Consider the following 16,766-nt stretch of genomic DNA (forward strand, 5'->3'; position numbering starts at 1 on the left):
AAAATATATCCATTGTCCAGGAATATAGATTTGCAGTAACTTGGCAGCAGGCATAGGAAGTTTATCTAATACAGTAATAACGTACAGTTGAAGAGCGTCTAAGGGACCAAGAAGCACTCAGTCTACAGGCCACGAGTGACCTACCGGGATCATCCGACCGCCGTGTCATCCGCAGTGGAGGATGCGGATAGGAGGGACGTGGGGTCAGCACACCGCTCTCCCGGTCGTGATGATGGTATCCTTGACCGAAGCCGCTACTATTCGGTCGAGTAGTTCCTCAATTGGCATCACGAGGCTGAGTGCACCCAGAAAAATGGCAACAGCGCATGGCGGCCCGGATGGTCACCCGTTCAAGTGCTGACCACGCCAGACAGCGCTTAACATTGGTGATCTCACGGGAACCGGTGTAACCACTGCGGCAAGGCCGTTGCCAAACGACCAAGACCTTCTAAGCAAAATATGAAATTCTTACTAGAACGTAAAATATACTGTATATCACTCACTGTATAACACAATGTGAATACTATATTGAATGTAGTCATTTCGCATACTATTATTAAAAACAGTTACTGCGACTGCAATTCCAACGTGTCGAGTAATGCCTTATGTCGGCAAAGCTTCTTTCCAGTAGAGCCTAATTCGATCTGGTAAGCAGGCCTTTAGTTTTGTTTATCGTATGCCAAGGCTTTGCTCCAATAACCTAGAAATTATAAATTGCATTTAATTATTTGTACAGTTACATAACTGTGATGAGTTTCTTAAATGAAATCGGTCCTTGCACGACGTTACATGGTACCAATATGTTCCAAGAAGCCGCGGGCGAAAACGGGAATTTTCAGGCCGTCGTATGTCGGGTTTTATTGAGCAGAGATAAGGGATCAAGTGTTCTGGATAGTCCTTGAACTAACGACCATTTGTATAATTATTGGATGAACGGACATACTGTAACTGTCCTACAGCACAGGTTCAAAATGTAAACATTACACACTTCCTCCAGTCCAGGCAAATTGAGCAAATCGGTTGGTTATTTTGCATTAGATGCGGTGTAGGATGGGCCTTAGGAGATTATAAATCCACTAGATGTTCATGGGCGGTTCCTGCGAAAACACCAAAATGTCACGATTTTTGGGTACCAAAAGCACCAATTGTGGCGACTTCTGTTACTTCTCTTCGTGGCAAATCGTCGAAAGTTGTAACACATGTTCTTAACACGATATTCTCAGGGAGCTTCAAATTTTTTTTCGATATCAGTATCCTTAACTTAGATCCAGAGGTTCAAGATTACCGTACTTATGCAGAAAACCGCAAAAACCGGTTTTTAGCCATTTTTGAACAGTGGTCAGCAATTATCTAAATAACTAACCTTAGCAAATGGCTAAAATTTTGATAGCACATTCTTTCGACATTTATCTAGAAACGCTATTTCCAGTTTTCGAACATATGTATCCGTTATCAAGATACATCCGAGAAACCATGATTTTTGGGTACCAAAAATACATGTTGTGGGGATGGGCTTCTATAACTTCTGTTCATGGCAGTTTGTCTATATTTTACCATGTGTTCTTAAGATGATGTTCTCGGGGAGCCGTGAAACTTTTTTTTGGTGTCATCGTCTGTTACAGAGATCCAGAGATTGAAAGTTATCTTAGATTAGATTAGATTAGTTTTTCGTTCCATAGATCCGTGCTGAGGAGATCCTCGTGGATGTGGAACATGTCTTTTTTTTTACGTACTTATTTTTGGCGTACTTTTTTACGTACTTATGTACGTAAAACATGCACGTAAAATACGGTGTGAGGTGTAAATATAGTTATAACTGACGCAGTGAACAGATGGCAAGGATTCTGCGGTCATCGTATAGTGTTCTGAAGTCACCAAACTGATTTTATTCGCCTTTTTTCACCGATAAAATTTTATGACTCGTTGTCTCTGCCTACACATGCTGCCTTGAGCTGGAGATTATTCGATGGTGCTACTTGGCGGCGTAAGCACGTTACAAAAATTATCTTGTGATACGAAATACTTCGTACTTTCCAATCAAACACCGTATTTTTTGGTATACTGTAAGTTTAGCCTAAAAAGTTGTGTATTTTTATGTAAAGTAGTGTAAAGTGAACTTACATTGGCTGGAATCCTGTACTCAGTTTAAATTATGCTTTATGGTGTGGTCACTTTACACCGCCTCTTAATACCTTTCGCTTTAATTGCTCAAATGGCGGTTAAATTAGGATACAGTTTGCATTTGGTGGAAACGGGGGGCGTCTATTCCAACTGGACGGAAAGAATGCCTATTCTGCGTTCTAGGAAAAGCTTCCGCACGTTGAATTTATTGCACGGAAATAACTTCTCGACGTCTGAGTTATTTAAATTTGCATAAACTTTCGAAATTATTCTCGTAAAGGAAAATTTTGCATTTTCTTACAGGTATTCTGGTAACAGATGGCCTTAATCACGTTTGTGACGAAAAATGTTGCAGTTCTGACATGCATACCGGTTACAGATCGTCGTTAACCGAGTCTGTAACGAAAAATTTTGTAGTCTTGACTGGTATGATTTTCGAAGTGTGCTAGAATGCAGAAGAAAAGCAAACAGAAGGAGACGATAAAATTGAAGATTTTGTCATACTGGCAAATGAAACCGTAAATGAAAATCAAAGTGTAACCATCGATCAAGACCAGCTGCAGAATCAGCCGGATATGGTATGCCCTCAGTACGAAGATCGTTCAATAAGTAATGCAACACACTTGTTTCTGAAAGCTGGATGGTTTTACTCAGAATTCCAATACACCATATTATTCCCCATTCTTTTTGCTAAAAAATATTTTTCAACATAATATCCGTTGAGTGCGACGGCCTTACGCCACCTTACTGGGAGGACCTGGTATGCCCGCATGGCACCACTTTACTGGTCGAGGTCAGAGCCAACTTCTTGCTGCATTAGTAACCTCACCGTCATCCACCTAGTGCTTCCCGCAGAATGCATCCTTCATTGGGTCAAACAAGTGGAAGTTCGAAGGTCCACGATCCCGGTATCGGGATGGATGGGGAAGAGCAGTCAAATGAAGTTTTGTGAGATCTTGGGGGCGCAGACTTGTGTGACGCCTTGCATTGTCACTGATAAGGAGAAGTTCGATTGCATCTCTGTGGCTACGAATACGTTGAAGTCATTTCTTCAGTTTCCTGTGCACGCGGGAGATCGGACAGGTTTGCGCGACCTTGTTGCGATAATGACGAAAGTATGTGTGTGAAATCTTACGGGACTTAACTACTAAGGTCACCAGTCCCTAAGCTTACACACTACTTAACCTAAAGTATCCTAAGGACAAACACACACACCCATACCCGAGGGAGGACTCGAACCTCCGCTGGGACCAGGCGCACGGTCCATGACTGCAGCGCCTTAAACCGCTCGGGTAATCCCGCGTGGCTGCGATGATGACAGTCACCTCGCCCAGCGATTTACTGTGTAACCAGGTCACCATAACCATTCGGCAAGCGTATATGAAAATTTTTCGCCAAAAAAAAACAAAGAAACACAAACAAAAACGGAATGACAGCTCTCTGCTTGGAGCGCATCTCCGTTACAGACGTTGCGTATGGCGCCGCTATCTATAGGAATTTCACAGCACTGTAGGGACTGAAGTGGGAATATTCCATTGTGACCCACAACAGATTTCGCATATTTTTCAACTGAAACTGGCACAGGAAAAAATGTGTTGCTTTATTTGTTGAACGCCCCTCGTAGTCTACCAGACGAGACTTGAGGCCTTCGCATATTTGAGAGTTATTTGGCTACCTTCCTTAGCAGTTTTTAATAATTTACATGGCGGTGCACTGCGCAGCATTTTGTCATCTCTTGATGTAACAGCCACATGCTTGTGTCTCAGACCACTGGACCAACAAAATACGCCATTACAACGATTGGATCAATATGAACGACTTGAAATATTATGAAATACCATCTTCACATAAAGTGAAATTCTCAACTTGACTCGAAAACAATTTACATGCTTTTTATGGAAAAATTTTAAAAGTGGCAGGTTCCGTAGTACTTAGCTCTGCATTCAAAAGAATGCTAAATGCAATTAGCCGTTTTAAAGCACATTTTTAACTATGGTTTATCTCGGTGCAGAATTTGCTTCATTTCAAATATGCCCTCGATCGTAATAATGTGTGGTAGATGAGCCGATAGTTGCATGAAATTTTCATCCAACGCTAGTATTTTGCTATAGTACTTCCACCGGTAGCAGGTATCCAAGTATGCCCAAAATAGTATTGCAGTGACAAAAAAATCTGCTAGCACGGGTCTCACCGTGATTGCAATGAACTTAAAAAGACTGCCAAAAATTATGTGAAACTGGAGAGACTGTAAATTCATTACAGTATTTCTAATAACATTTTTACCCTTTTAGGGCACAAATCATTAGCCGGACGCTTTCGGTGAGGTGTCGTCGATGAGCAAAGCATCCAGAAGAAATGTAAAGGAAACGATATTGTCTTAATCTTACACTATGCTTACTTATTTGTTGTTTATATGTATCAGAGTACATAAATATGTCGAAGCCTTTCAGTGTTCTGGATAGACATTTACTCTTCGCTCTCCTCATGCCTTCCATGTTCAGTTGGAAAACTCTGAACAGTACACTCCAGGAGTTAACAAGAGCCGCCTGGGGCGGCACGGCAGAAGTCCTCAGTTGCAGAATACTGCTTTTCCGCCTGGCTAAACATCGCTCACACTAAAATAATTGACACACAGTTCAATCAAGCAATGCGCCTCATCAGAGGGTGTATTCGTCCCACAAACGCGCACTGGCTACCCGTACTTAGTAATATTGCGCCACCATTCATAAGATCACAGTCAGAGCTGAACGTATGGACAATAATAACAATCAACCCGGAATTACCAATTCGTTCAGGAATGTCATCATCAGAAACCTTGCGACTGAGGTCCAGAAAACCGTCGTGGGTCTCAGCAATCAGCCTTCACGACACTAACTTCAACATGCTAGAAGCCTGGGACAATAAATGTCAGGAGCAGTCCTGCATGAAGCATCACCAACTAATCGAAACTCCCAGTGAGCGACCAGCAGGTTTTCGTCTACCCCGACGACACTGCTGCGTATTGAACCGGATCAGAAGTGAACAGAAAAGATGTGGAGCATTGCAGCACCATGGGATGGTAGTCCTTTCCGAATATGACTGCGGCGAAGAGCAGAAAATTGTACAACAAATAATATTTGAGAGGACAGTGGAAGACCTTCACAATTTGTTTGCAGAAGCTTCTGACTGGATTTCCAACCTGGCCAGAGATGTGAGTCCATTACTAATTTGAGATTGTATGTATTGTTGTAAATAGTTGTAGTTGTTGTAAATAGTTCTCAATATGGTATATAACAAAACTTTAGTGACATATAGAATTCGTTTTATACAGAGTGTCTCAAACATTTTGGGTCAAATTGAGTCAGGTGATAGTGGGTCCACAACAAATTGTATTGAGATAGGGAAACAGTCATCGGTAATGTATATTTATTCTATTATGGACATACACAGCGTACAACGCATAACAGCAATGTAGCTCGTTGAAATTGTTCAAGCCGACCACCACCATTGTCAGTGTATTTACTGCAACGGCTCATGCAGTTCTGCCGCACTCTCGCAAAGATCACGTATGGCTGTTGTGTACTCGAACAGGTAGCCAGTGATAAATGGCGCATCCCGGGCCACCAAACACATACTGTACACGGCCGCGCGGAGTGACCGCGTGGTTTGAGGCGCCATCTCACGGATTGCGCGGACGGTCCGGCCGAGTCCTCCCTCGGGCATGGGTGTGTGTGTGTGTTGTTCTTAGCGTAAATTCGTTTAAGTAGTGTGTAAGTCTAGGGAGCGACGAGCTCTGCAGTTTAGTCCCTTAGGAATTTACACACACACACGCACACACACACACACACACACACACACACACACACACACACACACACACGCACATACTGTACACAGCTTAGCTCATAGCATACGTGTCACGTGACGACCGCATGCTTCACACCGGTCCGGTCCATTAACCTGTGCCCCCCCCCCTCCCCCACACACATCACTATCCCTCATGCCAGTTGTCCATTGCATCAGACATTGATGTGTCCATGGTGGGGTGTGTTACTGTGTACAGTGCAAAATGTGTTGTCAAAGATATAACCATACTCGTTACGAGAATTGGCAGACATGTACTGGGTGATCAAAAAGTCAGTATAAATTTGAAAACTGAATAAATCACGGAATAATGTAGATAGAGAGGTACAAATTGACGCACATGCTTGGAATGACATGAGGTTTTATTAGAACCAAAAAAATACAAAAGTTCAAAAAATGCCAGACAGATATCGCTTCATCTGATCAGAATAGCAATAATTAGCATAACAAATAAGACAAAGCAAAGAGCATGTTCTTTACAGGAAATGCTCAATATGTCCAACATCATTCCTCAACAATAGCTGTAGTCGAGGAATAATGTTGTGAACAGCACTGTAAAGCATGTCCGGAGTTAGGGTGAGGCATTGGCGTCGGATGTTGTCTTTCAGCATCCCTACAGATGTCGGTCGATCACGATACACTTGCGACTTCAGGTAAGCCCAAAGCCAATAATCGCACAGACTGAGGTCTGGGGACCTGGGAGGCCAAGCACGACGAAAGTGGCGGCTGAGCACACGATCATCACCAAACGACGTGCGCAAGAGATCTTTCACGCGTCTAGCAATATGGTGTGGTTCTAACAAAACCCCATGTAATTCCAAGCATGTGTGTCAATCTTTACCTTTCTATCTACATTATTCCGTGGTTTATTAAGTTTTCAAATTTATACTGACTTTTTGATCACCCAGTATTTATCGTACAGTGCGACAGGATGTAGTGCCCATTAAGCAGCACAAATGTACAGAGAACGCTTTCCCAGCAGGCATCATCCTAAATGGAATGGTATTATCTACGTGGACACGAACTTACGATAGATGGAGTCGTTCACGACACAGAGATCCGGCGAAGGTTCCCTCCAAAGACATGTCCTAACACCAGACTCTGAGACGGTGTTAGATGGTTTGGCCCACCAGTCACCAATAAGCACCCATCAACACACCCGTGAAACGCACCTTGCGAAGGATACAGTGTGGAGAGTATTGGTGGAACAGGTATAACGCCCCTACCAAAGGAACGTGCGCAAGCACTGCGATCAACGTATCTCGAGCCCCCTTCACTTCTGTCAGTGGATCTTTAACTGCAGTGCTGTAGCGCCGAACTTCGGACAGTTTGTATTGTTTACGGATGAAGCCTCATTCACCTGTGATTCTCATTCACCTGTCGTGGTGTCTTCAACAGCCGCAACAGCCATGCCTAGAGGGAGGACAATACCCACGTCACCCACTTTGGAGACCACCAGCAACGATTCTCTCTCAACGTATTGTCGGGCATTGTCCAAGATCACATTATAGGACCTTAGTTGCTGCCTCCCCGTTTGACTGGTTTACTTGGTGTTCCTGCGAAATGTGCTGCCACAGTTCTTGGAGAGTGTACTCCTTGTTCTCCGCGAAAGGATGTGGTTGCAGTACCAGCCCACTTCGATGTTAATATCCAGGAGCACCTGAAGAACACATACCTTCATCGTTGGATTGGAAGGGGATGTCCTCTCCCATGGCCAGTGGGATCTCCGGATCTCACATCTCTGGCCTTATTCCTCTGGGGTTACATCAAGTTGTTCGTGTACGAAAACACCGTAGAAAGGGATGAAGACCTGTTTGGTAAAGCCCAAGCTGCCTGTCTCCTGGCACAACAGACACCAGGGATCTTCGAGAGAGTTTGGCAGAACTTCATGCGCCATTGCCAAGCAAACTCTGTGAGACTAGCTGTCGTCACTTTGAACAGCTACTATGTGCTACTTTGTAGATACGTTGTTGTTATGCGATGTACGCTGAATATGTCCACAACACAATAAATATGCATTTCAGACTGTAGGTTCCCTATCTTAATATAATCGGTTGTGGAATCACTATCAGCTATTTCAATATGGGCCAAAAGTTTTGAGACATCTTACGTAAGGAGCACACCTTGCTGCAGCAGCGGAGCGAAGGGAACCGGTGCTACAACCACATATGCTTCTCTTTAAAGGACTTGGACAGGTAAGTGGGGAACCAGTTGCCTCAGTCCTGATTCCGGCTTGCCGGCCAAGATGGCCGAGCGGTTCTAGGAGCTACAGTCTGGAACCGCGCGACCGCTACGGTCGCAGGTTCGAATCCTGCCTCGGGCATGGATGTGTGTGATGTCCTTAGGTTAGTTAGGTTAAAGTAGTGCTAAGTTTTAGGGGACTGATGACCTCAGAAGTTAAGTCCCATAGTGCTCAGAGCCATTTGATTCCGCCTTCCTTACCGAAAAGTTTCACATGCGGGCATTTTCTGGCTTTTTGTACTGAAAAAGAGCAGCAGAGAGACAGCGACCGCAGAAGAGAGAGCAGACAGTAGCAGTGGAGACAAAGAAAGAGGCGTCAGACAATAGCAGTAAAAGAGAAAGAGAGATGGCTGGATGGAGATAGTAGCACTGAAACCAAAAGCGAGAGGAGACAATGGAAATGAAAAAGGGGGAATGTGTGGATACCATACATTGGCTTGGAGGGGTGTGTGTGTGTGGGGGGGGGGGGGGGCTGCACTCCCCTACACAGGCGAACTTTAACAGGTATAGAGGAGGGTTCATTTTGGACCGAAATTTTAAACGTATGAGCACAGGGGAAAAAGTAAGTTGGAATTCCCACCCCCCTTAATTTTTGAGCTGCCATGGTATGTTGGAGATAGTGGAAGTGGGATATACTTTAAATACAGGAAACAGTATAAGTGAGACATAGAAGACAAGCCAGTGGGAGTGGGAGAGAATGGCAGAAGAAGCCAATGTAGGCTAAGTGAGAGAGGAGGCAGCATCAATAGGAGACAAAGAAACAAGTGCTGACAGTCGCAGCGAAAGAGAGGAGCTTCCATGTCAGACAGCCGCATGTGTCGAAGGGGGATGGTGGACTTCTGTCAATTTTCTCCCATTGCCCTGTACCCATGTGTTAAAAAATTGTCCTGTCGTTAACCGATTATGTTGGTGGTCTCAAGAGCCGCGTCGAATGGACGTTTTTCCTTGCCTAGGAAACAACTCAAATTGGAAAATTTTGTGGGGAAAGCGAACTAAAGACTGCGTTTTAGTGGTTCAAATGGCTCCAAGCACTATGGAACTTAACATCTGAGGTCATCAGTCCCCTAGACGTAGAACTACTTAAACCTAACTAACCTAAAGACATCACACACATCCATGCCCGAGGCAGGATTCGAACCTGGGACCATAGCAGCAGCGCGGTTCCGGACTGATGCGCCTACAACCGCTCGGCCACAGCGACCGGCGCGTTATAGTAACAGAACACTTAGAGGTGCAACAAATCTACAAAACAGACTGCCTTCCCTATACTTGTCCGAGCTCTTCTGGAGTGTTGGTATGCGCAGTGGGAGCCTTCACCGGATGGGGTTGACAGAGGAAGTAGGAGAAGTTCGAGAAGTGTAGCTCGTTTTGCATTACAACAAAATAAAGGAGAAAGTGTCATGGATATGATAAGCGAGTTGGGGTGGCAATCGTTAAAAGAAGGGCATTTTAGTTGCAGCAAGATCCTGTCACGAAATTTCGATCACTCACGTTCTCCTCCGAATGGCAAAATATATTGTTAGTTCCCACCCACACAGGGACACAGGACAATCGTAATGAAATAAGAGAAATTTATAATATTAGAAGCCAGGATTGATGTGCAATAGTTTATTTCATGGTTAGTTTTGACAGCAACGAGCTGCCATCTTCAGATTCTCAGATCTCCCAGAAATATGACTACACACCAATGTCTTCGACATACTGAGAACATGCTCCAGTTACAAAATATAGCTCCACATTGGTTTGTCAATTATATAAACCTTGCCAAATAAAATATCCATAGCACTAATATGGAGTACAGTTGTAGAAATAGGTACATCAGTAAAGATGACGCGTGGACGACACTCAGGAAGTCTTCCTAACAAGGGAACCTCCCCATCACACCGCCCTCAGATTTAGTTGTAAGTTGGCACAGTGGATAGGCCTTGAAAAACTGAACACAGATCAACGAGAAAACAGGAAGAAGTTATGTGGAACTATGAAAAAAATAAGCAAAATATACAAACTGAGTAGTCCATGCGCAAGATAGGCAACATCAAGGACAGTGTGAGCTCATGAGCGCCGTGTTCCCGTGGTTAGCGTGAGCAGCTGCGGAACGAGAGGTCTTTGGTTCAAGTCTCCCCTCGAGTGAAAAGTTTAATTCATTTAATTTATGATTATCACATCCACAAGAAAACCTAAGTCGGGCAAGGTGGAAGAATCTTTTTACCCATTCGCCAAGTGTACAAGTTAGGTGGGTCGACAACATATTCCTGTCATGTGACGCACATACCGTCACTAGTGTCGTATAGAATACGTCAGACGTGTTTGCCTGTGGAGGAATCGGTTGACCTATGACCTTGCGATCAAATGTTTTCGGTTCCCATTGGAGAGGCACGTCCTTTCGTCTACTAATCGCACGGTTTTGCGGTGCGGTCGCAAAACACAGACACTAAACTTATTGCAGTGAACAGAGGCGTCAATGAACGAACGGACAGATCATAACTTAGTGCCTATCTTGCGCATGGACTATTCAGTTAGTATATTTTGCTTATTTTTTTTCATAGTTTCACACAACTTCTTCCTGTTTTCTCGATTGATCTGTGTTCATTTTTTCAAGGCGTGGCCACTGTGCCAACTTATAACTAAATCTGAGGGGGGTGCGATGGGGAGGTTCCCTTGTAAGTTGTCGTCGACGCATCATCTTTACTGAAGATGAGAGCTAGTTTCTTTCAAAACTGATCTGAAATATTTCACATCAAGCTATCTTGGTTTCTAATACACTCCTGGAAATGGAAAAAAGAACACATTGACACCGGTGTGTCAGACCCACCATACTTGCTCCGGACACTGCGAGAGGGCTGTTGAAGCAATGATCACACGCACGGCACAGCGGACACACCAGGAACCGCGGTGTTGGCCGTCGAATGGCGCTAGCTGCGCAGCATTTGTGCACCGCCGCCGTCAGTGTCAGCCAGTTTGCCGTGGCATACGGAGCTCCATCGCAGTCTTTAACACTGGTAGCATGCCGCGACAGCGTGGACGTGAACCGTATGTGCAGTTGACGGACTTTGAGCGAGGGCGTATAGTGGGCATGCGGGAGGCCGGGTGGACGTACCGCCGAATTGCTCAACACGTGGGGCGTGAGGTCTCCACAGTACATCGATATTGTCGCCAGTGGTCGGCGGAAGGTGCACGTGTCCGTCGACCTGGGACCGGACCGCAGCGACGCACGGATGCACGCCAAGACCGTAGGATCCTACGCAGTGCCGTAAGGGACCGCACCGCCACTTCCCAGCAAATTAGGGACACTGTTGCTCCTGGGGTATCGGCGAGCACCATTCGCAACCGTCTCCATGAAGCTGGGCTACGATCCCGCACACCGTTAGGCCGTCTTCCGCTCACGCCCCAACATCGTGCAGCCCGCCTCCAGTGGTGTCGCGACAGGCGTGAATGGAGGGACGAATGGAGACGTGTCGTCTTCAGCGATGATAGTCGCTTCTGCCTTGGTGCCAATGATGGTCGTATGCGTGTTTGGCGCCGTGCAGGTGAGCGCCACAATCAGGACTGCATACGACCGAGGCACACAGGGCCAACACCCGGCATCATGGTGTGGGGAGCGATCTCCTACACTGGCCGTACACCACTGGTGATCGTCGAGGGGACACTGAATAGTGCACGGTACATCCAAACCGTCATCGAACCCATCGTTCTACCATTCCTAGACCGGCAAGGGAACTTGCTGTTCCAACAGGACAATGCACGTCCGCATGTATCCCGTGCCACCCAACGTGCTCTAGAAGGTGTAAGTCAACTACCCTGGCCAGCAAGATCTCCGGATCTGTCCCCCATTGAGCATGTTTGGGACTGGATGAAGCGTCGTCTCACGCGGTCTGCACGTCCAACACGAACGCTGGTCCAACTGAGGCGCCAGGTGGAAATGGCATGGCAAGCCGTTCCACAGGACTACATCCAGCATCTCTACGATCGTCTCCATGGGAGAATAGCAGCCTGCATTGCTGCGAAAGGTGGATATACACTGTACTAGTGCCGACATTGTGCATGCTCTGTTGCCTATGTCTATGTGCCTGTGGTTCTGTCAGTGTGATCATGTGATGTATCTGACCCCAGGAATGTGTCAATAAAGTTTCCCCTTCCTGGGACAATGAATTCACGGTGTTCTTATTTCAATTTCCAGGAGTGTATTATAAATTACAACATTAGATCACACAACAAACGAGTGTAAAACAAGAGAAATCAAAGCTAGTATGGAAAGATTTAGGCGTTCGTTATTCCCACGAACTATCCGAGAGTGGAACAGCCGAGAAATTATTTGAAGGGGTTCTATGCACCTTTTGCCAAACGCTTAAGTACGAGATAGCCTTCAGAATGCAACTGTAAAGTATGTTGTGTTATACATAACTCGTAATTTTCTAGAGTCTTCGCTGTTTTCGAGACTCTTGGATATCCTGTTATTTTATCCATCGATTGTTAGTTGATAAATTTGGAGGAAATTGATTTTCAAAAAAAATATAAATGCTTTTGGTAAAATGTCATAGGGGTCACGTCAGACATCAGACATCCCCCCCCCCCCTTTTACTTTTATCCTCGGCTGTGAGAGGGGCGTCGGCGCCTGCAACTACAGTGTTGACGTCAGTTCCTGTTGCTCTTTTGTTTCCGTTTTGGCATTTTTCCCAACTTGTTCTGTGCTTCTTCGACGTACGCTTAAGTAACAGTGGCGATATGCCACGTGCCGTAGTATGCCCTTCTGCGGGCGAAATTATGGACTGCAAGAAGGACGGCGTCGCCTCGAACCGGAACAGACGTCAGCAGGTGTGTGCAAAGTTCACTTGCGTAAACAGATTCGGCGAATCTGCTCACGCAGTACCGCGAAAGCGACTATGGTCTCTGGCCGGAAATAAAGTGGAACAAACCTGTCTATGACGTTTGCGTAGACTCGTGCTGATAAACGAAAGCTGCCTACTTCAAAATTACGTTGACTGCAGGGAGCAAGCTGAACTGTAAACAGTATTGCATAATTTCATAATCGACTGAAAGTCGACCGGGACGCCACAATAAGCCATACCTCTCATTTATACTGTTGCTAACTACACCTTGTACAATATCACCTGCAGACGTTACAAGTTACTATATTAGTGTTTATGAAATAAATGCTTAAATCATAAACAAGTTCCGGCCGGAGTGGCCGAGCGGGTCTAGGCGCTTCGGTCTGGAACCGCGCGACCACTTCGATCGCAGGTTCGAATCCTGCCTCGGGCATGGATGTGTGTGATGTGCTTAGGTTAGTTAGGTTTAAGTAGTCCTAAGTTCTAGGGGACTGATGACCTCAGCAGTTAAGTCCCATAGTGCTCAGAGCCATTTGAACCATTTTGATTTAATCGTATGTTTTATTTATGGCATGCTATATTGAATGAAGGGCTCAATCTGTGGGATTCCTAATTTCAAAGGCTAAATAATTAAATTGGCTGTCGTTCTTCCCGCGAGTACACCGCGGAGAGATTTAGCACACCAAACTGTTAGCCACGTTAGCAATGAATTCATTATTATTGTTATCTATTTGAAATGAATGGTAAAGAAAGTTCAAATGCTATTATACGAACAGATGGCGGTATCGTTCTCTTCGGTACTCTAGCATGCACTTAATGATAATAAGGGAGCCGCGAGGGGTAGCCGTCCGGTGTCAGGCGCCTTGTCACGGTTCGCGCGACCCCCCCGTCGGAGGTTCGAGTCCTCCCTCGGGCATGTATGTGTGTGTGTGTGTGTGTGTGTGTGTGTGTGTGTGTGTGTGTGTATGTGTGTGTTGTCCTTAGCGTAAGTTAGTTTAAGCTGGATTAAGTAGTGTGTAAGCTTAGGGACCGATGACATCAGCAGTTTGGTCCCATAAGATCTTACCACAAATTTCAAAAAGAAATGAGGGGGGCGGGTGTGGGGGTGTTTCTGTTACTTTATTACTCTACTACACATCCATCAATAATCAGTAAATGAAGTCGTACTAAGCGGAAGTATTAACAAAAACCATTTGCAACTTAAATACATTGTGAAATAGAAATGATAACTTCGTGATGAGAGACTTATACAAGGTGGCGCACGAAAAACTGCCCCGAAGTAACTAGACTGCTCATTGTTGGCCACCAGTTGTCGTCTATTGTTTCAAAGCCGTTGCGACTACGCTTTGTATTGTCAGCATTTCTTTATTATCTGATGGTTAAAAAAATGGTTCAAATGGCTCTGAGCACTATGGGACTCAACTTCTGAGGTCAAAAGTCCCGTAGAACTTAGAACTACTTAAACATAACTAACCTAAGGACATCACACACATCCATGCCCGAGGCAGGATTCGAACCTGCGACGTAGCGGTCGCGCGGTTCCAGATGAAGCGCCTAGAACCGCTCGGCCACTCCGGCCGGCTTATTATCTGATGATTACACGTTTATTTATTTGTTGTATCTGTCCGTGTCGGGCAACAATTTGCGCGTAATTGGCGAGCAGTCTGTGTTTTGACTGTGTTATCCTTGACAGGCAAACGCAGTTTTAGTTTGATCAGTTTCTTAGTAGTCCACATAATGAGGGAAACGTAGTATCATACGGCTACAATTCCGGTTACATCGGATCCACAAATTCACACGCCCGTGTTGCCGTTAATTTCCCGTCTCACAGTTTTTTCCTTTTTTTATCATTCTCTTAAAATTACAATGAATACTAAATACTTTGGTAACTTTCAGCTACACATATTACTAGTAACAGTTGGTATGTTGGCGTATTGTGAATGTATATGCAATGTTGTTTGCTTTGTTTCTTTGTTTATGGCAGGTGTGAAGATGAAATTCTGTGGTTTCGAAAGCCACAATGTGAATTAAAATGCCGTCAACAAAACAGGTGAACGGATTGTCCAATAACATTATATCAACACTCAGTAATAAGTAAAACCAGCCGCGCGGGATTAGCCGAGCGGTCTCAGGCGCTGCAGTCATGGACTGTGCGGCTGGTCACGGCGGAGGTTCGAGTCCTCCCTTAGGCATGGGTGTGTGTGTGTTTGTCCTTAGGATAATTTAGGTTAAGTAGTGTGTCAGCTCAGGGCCTGATGACCTTAGCAGTTAAGTCCCATAAGATTTCACACACATTTGAAAATTTTTAAGTAAAACCGCACAGTCCCCACACGAACGGCGGCGCTATGCCGCCACAGGAAATGTCACGTGAGATATTCGTTGAAGATGACGGCTGTTCGCACCTAGCTCACGTCGGCACAATAGCCGGCACGTGACGCAATCTTCGAGCAGTCGGGAGTCTCGCAGTGAACCTACTTGCGTCATTCTGCACCTTGAGCATTGTTTTTTTCGGTTACATTGACCCAAACAGACAGTACGTGCGTAGCTGAAAGCCCTTAAATTAACTTTTAGCTCTCTCACATTTTTGTCCATTTCTTTCGATGTTAGCTTAGTCTTCTTTTATATAATAGATTGTAACATTCCGACCGAAGTGGCAATGTCACTTTACTCTTCTCTTCCTCTTCTGTCACAATGCTATTGCATCCGTAGCCAGTTTCGTCTGACTAGTTGGATGTTTGTTGTTGTTGTTGTTGTTGTTGTTGTTGTTGTTGTTGTCTTCAGTCCTGAGACTGGTTTGATGCAGCTCTCCATGCTACTCTATCCTGTGCAAGTTTCTTCATGTCCCAGTAGCTACTGCAGCCTACATCCTTCTGAATCTGTTTGTGTATTCGTCTCTTGGTCTCCTTCTTCGATTTTTACCCTCCACGATGCCCTCCAATACTAAATTGGTGATCCTTAGATGTCTCAGAACATGTCCTACCAACCGATCCCTTCTTCTAGTCACGTTGTGGCACACGCTCCTCTTCTCCCCAATTCTATTCAATACCTCCCCATTAGTTATGTGATCTACCCATCTAATCTTCAGCATTCTTCCGTAGCACCACATCTCGAAAGCTTCTATTCTCTTCTTGTCCAAACTATTTATCGTTCACGTTTCACTTCCATACATGGCTACACTCCATACAAATACTTTCAGAAACGACTTCCTGACATTTAAATCTATACTCGGTGTTAACAAATTTTTCTTCTTCAGAAACGCTTTCCTTGCCATTGCCAGTCTACATTTTATATCCTCTCTGCTTCGACCATCATCAGTTATTTTGCTCCCCAAATAGCAAAACTCCTTTACTACTTTAAGTGTCTCATTTCCTAATCTAATTCCACAGCATCACCCGACTTAATTCGACTACATTCCATTATCCTCGTTTTGCTTTTGTTGATGTTCATCTTATATCCTCCTTTCAAGGCTCTGTCCATTCCGTTCAACTGCTCTTCCAAGTCCTTTGCTGTCTCTGACAGAATTACAATGTCATCGGCGAACCTCAAAGTTTTTATTTCTTCTCCATGGATTTTATTACCTAATCCGAACTTTTCTTTTGTTTCCTTTATTGCTTGCTCAATATACAGATTGAATAACATCAGGGATAGGCTACAACCCTGTCTCACTCCCTTCCTAACGACTGCTTCCCTTTCATACCCCTCGGCTCTTATGACTGCCATCTGGTTTCTGTACAA

Source organism: Schistocerca americana, chromosome 6 (genome assembly GCF_021461395.2).
Source record: "Schistocerca americana isolate TAMUIC-IGC-003095 chromosome 6, iqSchAmer2.1, whole genome shotgun sequence".
Classification (NCBI taxonomy): domain Eukaryota; kingdom Metazoa; phylum Arthropoda; class Insecta; order Orthoptera; family Acrididae; genus Schistocerca; species Schistocerca americana.